At 41.8% G+C, this 12,924-nt stretch overlaps 1 protein-coding gene across 1 annotated transcript in view; it reads left to right on the top strand.

Moving 5' to 3' along the window:
- Window positions 1–575: 575 nt before the first annotated feature.
- The window catches only part of TAFA2 (TAFA chemokine like family member 2), a 448,530-nt gene continuing 436,181 nt past the window's right edge, over window positions 576–12,924 (top strand). Inside the window, exon 1 of the mRNA XM_038549855.1 lies at window positions 576–725. The gene's annotated coding sequence lies outside the window, so the exon portion shown is untranslated. The remainder of the gene's footprint in view (window positions 726–12,924) is intronic.

Below are 12,924 nucleotides of genomic sequence, written 5' to 3'. Positions count from 1 at the left end.
GGAGGAGCGGGGAGGACCGAGGAGGAGCGCGGAAGATAGAGGAGGAGCGCGGAGGACCGAGGAGGAGCGCGGAGGACCGAGGAGGAGCGCGGAGGACAGAGGAGGAGCGCGGAGCAGCGGGAGGAGCAGCGCGGGGTGTCCCCCCCCCCCCGGGCGGCCGCAGACCCCCTGCAGCCGCTCGCGTGGGCGCCCCGGGAGCCGCGGGGCGCGGGGCACAGCCTGCTGCGCGGGGGACCAGCCGAGCGCCCGACCGGCCGTGCGCGGAGCCCGGGAGCCCACCTGCGCGGGGCAAGTGCGCCCTCGGCCTTCGAGGCGGGCGCGTCGGACATGGACTAGGCGGGGCCGCGGGAGCGCCCGGTGGCCGGCAGTCGGGGGGCTGAGCGCGCCAGTGCTCGCCGCCGAGGACCGCCGGGGCTGCGGGGCCGGGCTTCCGTCCGTCCGCACGGCTTCCCGCTGCGCACCCGGCCCCGCGTTCAGGGCGCTCCCGCCTGGATGGAGAGGGCTTCCTGAGCCGCCCGCGCCCGGAGCAGGGAGCGCGCGCACGCACGCCCCGGGCCGCACTCCCGCCCTCCGCGAGCTCGCAGCCCCGGACGCGGGCTCCTGTGCCCTGAGCGGCGGCGGCCGGGCGTCTCGGGAGCGATGCCAGGGCGGTGAGGCAGGCGCCGGCCCGCGGGAGCTGCAGGAGCGTCGCTAGGTGTTGCCGCCACCGGGAAGCCGGGCTGCAGGTAGGTGCGAGCCGGGGGCGCGGGGTGCCGGCAGGGGCAGGGGGTCGGAGCCGGGGTGCCGGCAGGTGCAGGCAGGGTCGGAGGCGCGGGGCGCCCGGCAGGTGCCGGCAGGTGCCCGCAGGGCGCTCAGGGGCGGGGCGGGGGTCGGAGCCGGGTGGCCGCGGGCTCCGGTCGGGTCCCCCAGGGAGTCAGGACCGGCGGCCTGGCCCGGCTGGTCCCCCTCCAGCCCCCACTTTCCGTCCACTTCCGAGGAGTTGCTTGCAGGCTGCGCGCCCCGGGCTCCGCACCTCCCCGCCCCCCCGGCCCCGGCAGGGTCCTCGGGGCAGCTCCGAGCCGCCTGCCTGACGGGCCCCTGGGGTCGGGGAACGGACGCTTCACGTTGGACTGAATGAGCCAAGTCCGCTTAGGGAGGGTTAGGGAAGGGCCCTATAGGGGAGCTTTAGGGAAAGGATGGTCCTGCCAACCGCGTTCAGAAGAAGAACCGCTTCGAGGAACGACGGGTGGTGCATTGGCGGGGTTTGTGCTCCCCCCTTCCTGCGAGGTGCCCCCCGAGTCCGCCCCGCGGCGCCTGCCCCCTTGCAGGCCCCCTTGCAGGCCCCCTTGCAGCCCGAGGGCAGGTTGCTGCCTACAGGGGGCTCCTGCGGCTCCCGGGCTGCCCCTGCCAGTGGGGAACGTGTTGTTTCCAGAAACTGCCTTTGCAAAGGAAAGTTTGACGTCCGCCGGCCTGTTTCTCCCGCAACTGCAGGCCGAGCCCCCTGGTCTCTGCTCGCAAGGGACGGACCGGGGGCGCCTGCGGAGCTCGCGGCGGGCGCGACGCCCCCGGTTCGGGTCCCGCGCCCTGACCGCGTGTGAGCGGCCGCGGCTGGCAGCGCGCCTTCCCCGAGTGCCGGCTGGCGCTGCTTGTGGCCATCAGGAAAGGAAGGGGGAAAAAAGAAATCTTCGTTTTGTGAGTGTTTAAATCCCTTCTTGAATTTTGCAAGGACGACTTTTGAAAAAGCAAAAGCCCCATATACCACCTTTCCTCCGAAAAGGGACCCTCACCCAGCACGGGATGGATTGCAAGGACTATTGACTGCGCGATCATCATCTGGTTCCCGTCTTCCCGACTAGACTGTTGGAGACATCAATAATCAGACTTATCAATTAACACTTTAAAACTGCTCTATTAGGCGATGTAAGTTAAGACAAATGAGTAATTTAAGATTTCTGTGTCAAGGTGCTAAATGACAATAACTAGCGAAGGAGATTAGAAACACCTTTACAGCCCTTAAAAAAAAAAAAACAGGATTAAGATGCTTTGTATTTATTCCAGCCTTTCCGTGTGTGCACATGTATTCGCAGACTGCTGAGCATTTTACACTTTCAAATTTGGTACCTAACGGCCTTAAAAATGATCAGAGGCATTTTTTTCGGCTTTCCTACTTTATCTGCTCAGGATCTCATCCGGAGTCGGTTGTTTGCATGTTGACCTTTTTAGAGTCCTAATTTTTAAAGCCATCAGTAGCCATTGAAAGGCCATCAGTAACCACACTGGAGTTCAATTTTATTTTAATTTTCGGTGGAAAAAAACTGGGTTACATCATTTGTAGATATAATGCTATGAGAACAGGGTCACTACCAACTGCATGCTTAGGCACAGTGACTTTTAAGAGGAAGAATGCAGTTTTAGTGTGTGGTTTTATTTAGATGACGCATTGTTTGAGACTAAAATCTTGATTCTTTTCTTGCCTTTAATGAAATTGTGTAGTTGAGGATTCTTGAACTTACTTATTTATATATACTGCTATGATGATGCTTCTTAAGATTCAAAAACCACCTATAATGCTACAAGTTGTGCCCAAGGGGAATCTAAGCTTTCTGAATATGTGTGATTTTTGAATTGGAAAAATGTTAGTGATTTTAACAATGATAAATTGGAGAATGCAGATTCATTGAAATGCCCATGGATCTGTGACAAAAAAAAATACATATTGCTTAGAGAATGCATTATAGTATTTACTAACCACCAGGTTACAAGATGTGATGACACAGCGGTAAAAAGATCTGTTTTTAGACATGGCCACTTTTCCTTTTTAAAAATTTATAAAGTAATGAAACTTAGAGGTGATAAAAGATTTCATAAAAATTATTATGTATGAATATTATCAAAAAGTTTTGGTGGTCCCGGATCCAGTCTCTTCAAGATCACATTTTAATGATGATCTTTTTGTAAAATGCTTTTGAATATTGAAATGTTGAAAGTGCATTTTGGGGTTGATGTAGCCTAATTGCTGGTATGGATTACCCTATACACGTAGGGGACGATGTGCCTCTCCAGCAATTTTTCCAGGCATCATCATGGGCCGTAGTAAAAGGTATTATCGGAGTCTGCTGAAGTTCAGCTGTGGCTGCAAACTGATGATCATTCGACTATCTGATGTGTATCCCAAACTAGGAATGTTCCAAAGTGTCATCAGCTACTTCTAATAGATTTGAGAAGATGAAACAACCAGAGTGCCAACAGTTCAGTGCCCCGGCTTTTACTTCTCCAGTATTTTATTAGGGATGCCTCATTAAGTCGTATTATTCTGCAGCTGTTTTGTTCATTGAAGATTCAAGTAAAAATAAGGAACTTGCGTGTGCAATGCAGTTCTGTTTTCTTGAGGCAAAACCCCAGGCTGAAGTAAAATAGGCCTGGAAGGTAGTCCTCTGTGATCTATACCTGACATTTACAAATGCAATTCATCAACCTGTCATTAGTGGGGCTCCATCAAAACAAAGAAGACATGCATTAACACAGGCTGCTGCTAGATACCAAGGCCAGACTAGCTAAATCAACTTCATATCTGGTCTACATACTTGTACAGTATTTGACATGATTTATCTTGCTTACAAACCATTGTTTTTTTTTTTTTTTTTAATGCTGTGTAATATGGTGCATTTGCCATTTTGTTCCAAAATTCTTTGGTTGACTTTATTTTAAACTCCTTGAAGCATATTGAATGATACCACCGGAAGAACGGGAATCATTTCACAAGGGAGTTACCGTCTTTTTAGACAAAAGTTTTACCTTGGATTTGGAGCATAGTCTGAAACAGGGGAAGATGGAAAGGTGGGCGCAGCCCACAGAATTAGAAGTTAGTTTTTATTTCTTAGTTGTCATTGGCCACTGCTTTGTTTGGTCATTTTTAGAAAGTCTGATTCTATCCATTTGGCACAGTGATTCGGGTGTCCTTGTCAATGAAATATAACTGATAATGCTTGTTTCTACTTATTTTTAACAGAAATTTAACAGAGTTGTTGGCATGTGAAGAAAAGTATTTATATCACTATTATCTATCTCATCTTTATAGCTCTCTTTATCCAGATGCATATGTATATATGCATTTAATGGCATCGGTATAAAATACTGGTTTTGTGTGGAAGAGGAAAGAATGACTTTCAACAAAGTCTGCATTTTATGCTTTTTTACATGATTTGACTTACAGTCCAACTGAATCTAAGGTTTAACAAGGTCATTTATGATTCAGTTTTACTGCTTGAACCAATGTTGCATGTAGTGTTTTTTTTCTCTTTAGTTTTTCTTTTGGAGATATTCTTGTGAGGTTACAAATGCAAAAAAAAAAAAGTCATCTTTGTCATTTATGTAAAGGTGCTCGGGATGTGTTTATTGACCCTGTGACTGGGAATTTCAACACATTTAAAAGACTGAATATATTTGTATGCCATCTCTATTAAATATGCGCCTCCACAGTTAAACCAGGCGTTACATTAGAGTATACTACTCTGGTTTACAAATGGTATCTGTAAATTTTCCAGAAAAAATTTCCTTTGCTCTTGTATTTCCGTGTGCTATGTAAAACCTGGAGAGTGCACAGTTATCTTTTAATGAATGCAAGGTTAGTTTCACTAAATATTTTTGTTTTTTTCTTTTTTTTTTAAATTTTCTTGCTGCTGTGCACTATTGATACACTCCAAATTTGTTAGATTTCCAAAACCCACCCACTTCCAAAGTGTATAACCACAAGTATATGTTGCATTTCATCCTGTGCTGTGATAGGCAAGCTAGTCACTGGAATCCGTGAAATTCTGGCCTATTTAGGCAATTGATTGATATTGCTTTTGGAAAAAGAGAAGACTTTCAGGTTACTTTTTGATTCAGATGAAAACAATGTGTAAGCTATCAGGAGAATATTCCATCTTGTTCACAGTGATCCATATGGGGAATGAGATAGATATAACTGAGGAATCAGATACTATATGCTCATGTTAGATAAAGCCCTTTAATCACTTCCTTCAGTTTCCTAAATTAGTCCATAGGAGCTGTAAATAATTGTCTTATGATTTCCCTTGAAGGGCCAGTTAGCAAAGGTACCTTTCTTTTAGCACAAGCTCATTTTTATATATAATCAATTTATATTGTTTAACACAGTAAATTTTGAAGTTCTTCAGAGTCGTTGGTTAATGTGATAATGTTGTAGTCTTAGCAGTTATGGTGGCGGGCTGAATTTAGTACTTTGACCAAGTGAGGATAGGTGGACAAACAAATTTCATTTGCTCTTGTATTTCCGTGTGCTATGTAAAACCCGGAGAGTGCACAGTTATCTTTTAATGAATGCAAGGTTAGTTTCACTAAATATTTTTGTTTTTTTTTCTCTTTTTTTAAAATTTTCTTGCTGCTATGCACTAGTTCCTGTATAATTGCATGCATGTGAATGGGCAACTGTGTTGACCTTTAAAGGTCATGCAAAAATTTTAAAGCTTTCAATTTACAGAGTTAATTGCCTATGGCCTCCTGTTGCTGCATATGGAGCTTTCTGCTGAGTTTAATAATACAGAATAACACTGTGGTTTTCTGTGGTGGATTATGCAGCTTTGATAAGGAAAGTTATGGAAGTATGGGTATAGTAGGCAGTATGATAGAAGATTTTTGGAAAAGTGTATTTGTGTTTTGCAATCAAAATTTTCAAGTCTGAATGGCGTGGCTTTGAGGAGACAGATTCTTTCTAGAGCAAAAAACTGACCACCCAGAATTATTACCTATGTGTAAAAAACTAGGCCCTGGTTTTATTTCATTTTGGATGTTTTTCTCTCTAACACCCTTCTTTGCTATTCCACTGAGAATTGTATTTAAACATTGGAGGAATTAAATATGCTTGCTCTCCTATGAAAAAGGCAATGGGAAGAAAAGCAGGGTGAGTTATTTGTTCCAGTCGTTTTCCTGTCTTCATATTCTTCATCTTTACAGAGTAAGTAAAAGCAGGCAACTGAGAAAGGGTTATTTGGTCTTGGGAATCCTAATAACAAAAGTTCAGCCGAGTAATAGAACACAGAGACTTTTGTTAGACTATATTCTTCCGGAGGGCAGGCCTTCTGCAGCTCTAAAATTTGGTCTGCTTGAACAGTGGAGCTTTATATACTGATGAAGTGAATTTGTGATGACTCAGATGAGTCAAGAATTGAGAAATGACCAATCCAGATCATTTGAGAAAAGCAACGTGTACACTTATATTTCTTTCTTATTTGTATTAGTTTATGGGCTGTTCCAAATGTATGTAAGGTGGAAGAAACTGGTTAATGTTACCATTTCCTTCTTAGTTTAGTTCTACCTTTTTTTATAGATGTCTGGTGAATAGCACTCTCATATTTGTTGGTTCTGGAGAAATGTGGTAAATTCCTTCTTAGAATGGCTGTTAGACATGGATAGCGGTGACCTTGTCTTTATTTGTATTTTCTACAGAAAGTTGTGTTGAATCGAATGAAACAGCTCTAACTTTAGTTCTTCTCTCTTATGGTATATAATGAGAAAGGAGGTAGATGATCCACCTTTCAGTCAGGCAATCCAAAGGCCAGCAGGAGAGTGGAAGGGCATTGTAATATCATACTCCATAAAGCGAGACCCACTTGGGGCAGCTTCAAGTTCAAGGAAAATTTCTAGCAAATTTTTTTTTTTTTTTTAGCTTTAGTTCTTGAAATCTTCTATCATAGTAGTTTCCTGCTAAGTACATGTATTTAACTTTATTGCAAACTCCTTTTAGATTGATTGTCTGTTTATAGCTATACCAGAATTGGGTCAGAATTTAGCCTTTGCTATTTGAAGATATATTTGTTCGTCATATCATTTATTGAGTGGTTAAAATTCATTGGCTTGCATTTTGGTTAGCAGATATATTTTGAAAATGACCATTATAAAACCAACGTGGGGCGGTGGTGAGAGCTCTGGAGATGCTTCTGTAGCTCTACAAAATGGTTAATAATAAATAGCCTGTAACCACAAGAAAATCACTTCATTTCTCTGTGACTCAGTTTCTCAGCAAGGTATTTTTTCAGTCAAGTTTTCAAGACTATTAAAAATGTCATTTTTCCTGCATGTCCAAGCATCATGGCATGGGAGATACAATAGTATTACAGGACATACCTTCCAGTTAGGAAGTCTGACATCTAGCACTTAGTTGCTGGCACACCGGTAAATGTTCCATAAATGCTTTTCAGTGAGTGATCTGTGACAGTTGTCCAGCTTTCTAAGATTGGGATGATGATGATTATGGTGATGACCAGAGACTCTAGAATTTAATCTGATGAAATCCCATAATTCAGTGTAGCCATTTTGCCAAGTTTATATTGATGCTGTTTTGCTGTGAAACAAGTTGTGATAGTCTTAGGCTTGTGAGGGTTATATTTCTTCTCTCTGCTGCCAGTTTTCATAGTCCTTGAAATAAAAAGGGTTTTTTTTTTTTTTTGATGAACCCAGATAGAGCTAGGCTAGCAAATGAATAATCTTCATATGCTTATTGGTAATTAATGACAGGAATTCAAAATCTGTGTATGAATTTTTGAGAAGTTATAATTCTGGGGAAAGTTCCTTTATTTATTAAGTATTTATTGAGCACCCTCGGGGGATGGATCAGTAAACAAAAAAGATAAAGTTACTTGCCCTCATAGAATATGCCATTACAGTATATTCAAGTTTTGAAATGAATCTGGGAGGAATGATTCAACAATGTATTTTCCTGTGTCTGCTCTTGCTATTAATTCTAGTTTATAACTGTGAAATACCATTCTGAAAAGAAATAGTTAAAATAGCTGAAATGTCCCAATTGGAATGAGTTGTGTAGAAACATATAATAGTATTTATTTAAGGTGAGGTACTACATAATTCGACGGATTGATTCTATCTGGCTCATGAGGTCTGTGATCGAACTGAGGATGGTATAAGCCATAGGCCCTTTTTCTAAATTACACATATGAAAGAATAAATTCAAGAGATTGAATGACTTGAGATCCATAAACGGATCAAAAATTCAAAAACCTATAGAGATCAGCCTGGGAATGTGAATGAGTGAAGCCAACCAAGTGGAAGGTAACAAATGACAACTGACAGCATCAGCTATAGTGTTGGGGAGACTGTAGGGAGTGGTCGAAGTTCTGGTCAACATCTGAGTGGGACAGCTGAGCCTTGACTTCATTAGTTTCTACGCTGGAATGTGGATCTGGTGTTGCCAGGTTTATGATTTGTAGGAGAGAATTAGATTTGTTGGTATTTTTTTAAAAAGATTTATTTATTCATAAGAAACACAGAAAGAGAGGCAGAGACATAGGCCGAGGGAGAAGCCGACTCCCTGCAGGGAGTCCAATGTGGGACTCGATCCCGGGCTCTGGGATTTTGACCTGAGGGGAAGGGAGACACTCAACCGCTGAGCCACGCATGCCTCCCAGATGTGTAGATATTTAAAATGTGAAAGTTCCAGATTTATAAATGATGGGAATGAATTCAAATTTGAAATATTGTGTGGGCCAACAGGCGTATCTGCAGACCACATGCAGGCTAAGGGGCATGAATGTGTCACTGTTGGCAGATGGATGTGTGAGGGCAGCTAGTTAGGGAGATACGGATACACCTGCCCTTTTGCCATTTCTACCCATACTCCTCCAATCCCACTTGCATTTGGAGCCAGGGTGGTTCCCAGTTAAAGGCTCAGCTGGAGGAGCTGAATGATAATGAGGAATGGTTCATTCTCACCTCGGCATTTAGTTTGCTTTCTTCTTTTTGACTCAATGGACAGTTGATGCTGAGGTTGCCTTGAGGTTGGTAGTGTCTTGGACCCCTTAAGGGATGTGCTGGGAACACAGAAGCTTAAATTGATGCCAGGTATGTGGAATGGGCTCTAGAGTTCTGTAATGCCTTCTATTAGGTTAGTGCTTGTTAGACTTGTATTGCACACAAATCATCTGGGAGAAATGTGCTAAAATGCAGGTTCGGGGCCTGAGATTGTGCATTTCTAACGAGCTCCCCTGTGAAGCTGTTGGCCCATGGACTACAGTGTGAATTGCAAGGCTCTAGAGAGCCCCTTCACCACTGGAATTTCATTCCATGCATGTAGCAAGGTGGGAGGCCTCCTACCCTTACTTCTCTGACAAGCTTTCCCTGTAGTAAGCAGCCTAAATCTGGCCACTGACTTGAAACACTTGCCTCAAAGGCTTTCTAATCTGAGTGTGGAATTAATAAGCATTTGCTTCATTTAGTAGTCTTCCATTTAAAGAATATATTTTACCCCAAAGAATGAATCAGAAATGGTCAGTTTTCACATACTAATGCAAGTTTGGCTTATTTCCTATAGTTTAAATAAATATATTTCTTAACTAGCAGTATATTATACATGGATGTATTCTTGTGTACAAGGTCAATTTTAGCCCTCCGAATCATTTTTGGAATTTCAACAGCAGTTACTTCCTCTTAGGGCCTAAATGTCAAGATTTTGGCCACAAAGTCTAGATTTTTATTCTACTTGGGTAATTATTATGAATAGGTGAGAGGATGGACTTAAAAATGATGGTTTTGTATATTTATTGGCCTTATCACTTCTAAGTGAATCTCTTTTTTGTTTTTGTCCTGCTGATCCTAAATACCTTTCCAGAAGTAGTCTCTTTAGGATTGAAGGCATACTAACTTATTATTTAGGGAGTGTGACTTCTTTATATATTATTAATTTTTTTCCTAAACCAGTTTCACTAATGCCAGAAGGTACCATAGCTGAGGTGTGTGACTATTCTACGGCGGTCTGACCTAGTCATGTCACAAGTTCAGTTCATTGGGCAAGAATATTTTGTTGTCAGTTTTCATTTTGAAGATTTATTTATTTAGAGAGCAAGCATGTGGGGGAGGGCAGAGGGAAAGGGAAAGAACTCCTCAAGTAGTCTCGCTACTGAGTGGGGAGGCAGATGCCAGGACCCTAAGATCATGACCTGGGCCAAAATCAGGAGTTGGCGACTTAACCGACTAAATCACCCAGGCACCTCTTTGTTGTCAGTTATATCAATGCTTTGGAAATTCTTAAGTTTTTGTGTGCTGGTGTATTAATTATAAACTGAGATTATATTTAGGCATGTTGTTTTGAGGAAGAAAGGCAAACTGTTTTCTTGCAAGTTATATGATTAATACAGTTTGCAATAGTAATGCTATTATTTCTTACTCAATTTCTTTTATGTACTTAGAAGTTTCTATTATATAGAATATCTTTGCTTACAGCTGAGTCATGAATTTTACTGAGTCTGTTAGTCTGTAAGCTCTGTGAGGCAAAACCACGTGTATCGTGTTTCTGTTCATTCCCAGCCCTCAGCACACAACCGGTCTAGCACATAACAGGTACTTAATTAACATTCAGTGGGAAGATGATTAATAGTTAATATTGATAGAAAGTCTTTTTGTATGTGTCTTCTGTGTGAGGAAGTATTGTGTGAAGAATTGTCATTTATTCTGTCTAATTGTATGAGAGGGAGAGATTGGCCATTTATTTTGACCTACACTTTCCATCTCTAACCTGAAGGACATTTTAGCACTAAAAAAATACATACATTTTAGGCAAATCATGAAGGACAAAACATGCTGACAAATATTTCCATTCTTTTCACAATTTATTGTAACCTGGAGGTTTAGAGGCTATGTATGTTTGTGATTCTACTGTTGTATAAGTTATATTTGTCAATGTCAAATTTAAGTGTTAATCACATATGGAGTATATTTTGATTGCTCTTGTCAGTGAGCAATCTTGACTCATCATTCATTAGGGAATTTAAAGCCATTTATTCTTATCTACATAATTACCATTTTCATAATTTATCATGAACCAGATTTGCTTTTTTCACCTTCAGGAACACTCTTGAATGTGATACTATTGTTCTTGGTTTCAATGATATTGAAAATTATTGGTATTCTAATTTCCAATACTACTTAGTACGGGTAGTATACATTCAAGTATTTATTGACTTTTATTTTAATCCTCCTGTGTTAAGTAAAGCTTTCAAATGCGTGCTGCAATGGAAGAGTTCACAAACGTAAAACTCTTTCACTATATTTAATTATTAAGGAAACCTATGTGTATTATAAACCAAAAAAGTCAACTCATTAGATTATTAAAAACTGAATTTTTGGCATTGCCTTTATTTTAAAAGACTGCATGGAACTGTATGTATTAGCATATACATGTGTGCATATATACACACATAAACTTAAAAAGTTTCTTCATACTTAAAAAGTTTCTCAGAGACCTTAAATATGATGCCTTTACTCTTTGAAGTATTTTTGGAACTCTTCAATGAGTTAAAGATAGGCTTTAAATGGAATGGATCTGGTTTTTCCCTGTAATGTCCCCAAAACACTCATACACGTATAATTAATGTGCATCCTCTAAGATTATAGAACTAGGGCTCCTGTGGAACTTACTGAAAAAGAGATCTGTTCCTTATCCCTGCCTCAATACTAAATAGATTAATGAAAAATTTAGGTACTACATAGTACTGAAAGATTTTTAAAATCAATAAGTAGAATTAAAATCAAGCTTATTGGGATCCCTGGGTGGCGCAGCGGTTTGGCGCCTGCCTTTGGCCCGGGGCACGATCCTGGAGACCGGGGATCGAATCCCACATCAGGCTCCCGGTGCATGGAGCCTGCTTCTCCCTCTGCCTATGTCTCTGCCTCCCTCTCTCTCTCTCTCTCTCTGTGACTATCATAAATAAATAAAAATTAAAAATAAAATCAAGCTTATTGGTGAATTTTACCTTGGATCAAGGTCCATGTTAAACAGTTGACCCCCATACCTTGAGGGTTTGAACTGTGTGCATCCACTTACCTGTTTTTTTTTTAATAGATACAGTACTATAAATGCTTTTCCTTATGATTTTCTTAATATTTTTTCTCTAGCTTACTTAATTGTAAGAATACAGTATGTGATACATACAACCTAGGAAATATGCGTTACTTGACTATTGATGTTACAGGTAAGACTTTTGGTCAATAGTAGTTGGGTTTTTTTTGGGAGTCAAAAGTTATACATGAATTCTCAGCTGTGCTGGGGGTTGGCGCCCTAACTCCTATGTTGTCTAAGGCCAGTGGTACTTCTAGGAAGAGTAGCTGAGCTGTGGCTTTCCTGGCCTTGTATCTTTTCCTAGCAGCTGATTACATTCAGCCTTTGAGGTGGAGTCAAGAGCTCATGGTTAATGTTTCACTTCATATTTTGTGAAATCTGCTTCCAGTCCTCTAGGTAGATGGTATGGCCTACTGGGGTAAGAAGCAGATTGAATAACTGGCAGTCAGTGGTCAAGAAGGTGACAGGGTTAGCGTTTTGTGGGACGTAAAGGGGAAGAGGAATTAGGTAGGGGGCCAGATGGAGTGAAAGGGAGAAGACAGAGATCAGAAGGGAAGTTTGTTCTAGCTCGCATTTTCATACAAATAAAAGAGGAAACCCTTGACCTTTGAGAGAGGTAAGGAGTTGTTAGACAAAGAACAAATAAATCCATTGTAGTTCTTGGGGAACAAAGAAGTAAAATGGCAGTGAACTGAAATAAGACTATAGAGGAGAGAAAAATGCATGGTGCCAAACCAGATTTTCCCCTCGGTCGTGCAAAAAACTCTTTATCAGGAATATGAAATTTCTGCCAAGGTTTTTTTTTATCAAATTAAAAGTCAGAAAGAGTGGGTCTAGTTCTGAGTCTGCCACCACATAGTCATCAATTCTAAAAAAAAGTTGTTGAATATTTTTCTCATTGGTAAATGAAATGATTAGGTTTAATGATTACTTAACGTCCCTCCAAGCTTTAGAAGTCAGTGGTGACCATGGATTATCCTTCCATGCTTCTGTTCTATCACATGAATGTATCTTGGATGCAGTCCTATCTGCTACTTCGCTACACTGGAATTCTGGAGGTCAAAGAATGTGTCTTATTC

Source organism: Canis lupus, chromosome 10, assembly GCF_011100685.1.
Source record: "Canis lupus familiaris isolate Mischka breed German Shepherd chromosome 10, alternate assembly UU_Cfam_GSD_1.0, whole genome shotgun sequence".
NCBI classification, from domain to species: Eukaryota; Metazoa; Chordata; class Mammalia; order Carnivora; family Canidae; genus Canis; species Canis lupus.
The sequence above is the reverse complement of the archived record's forward strand: the minus strand, read 5'-3'. Positions and strand labels throughout refer to the sequence as shown.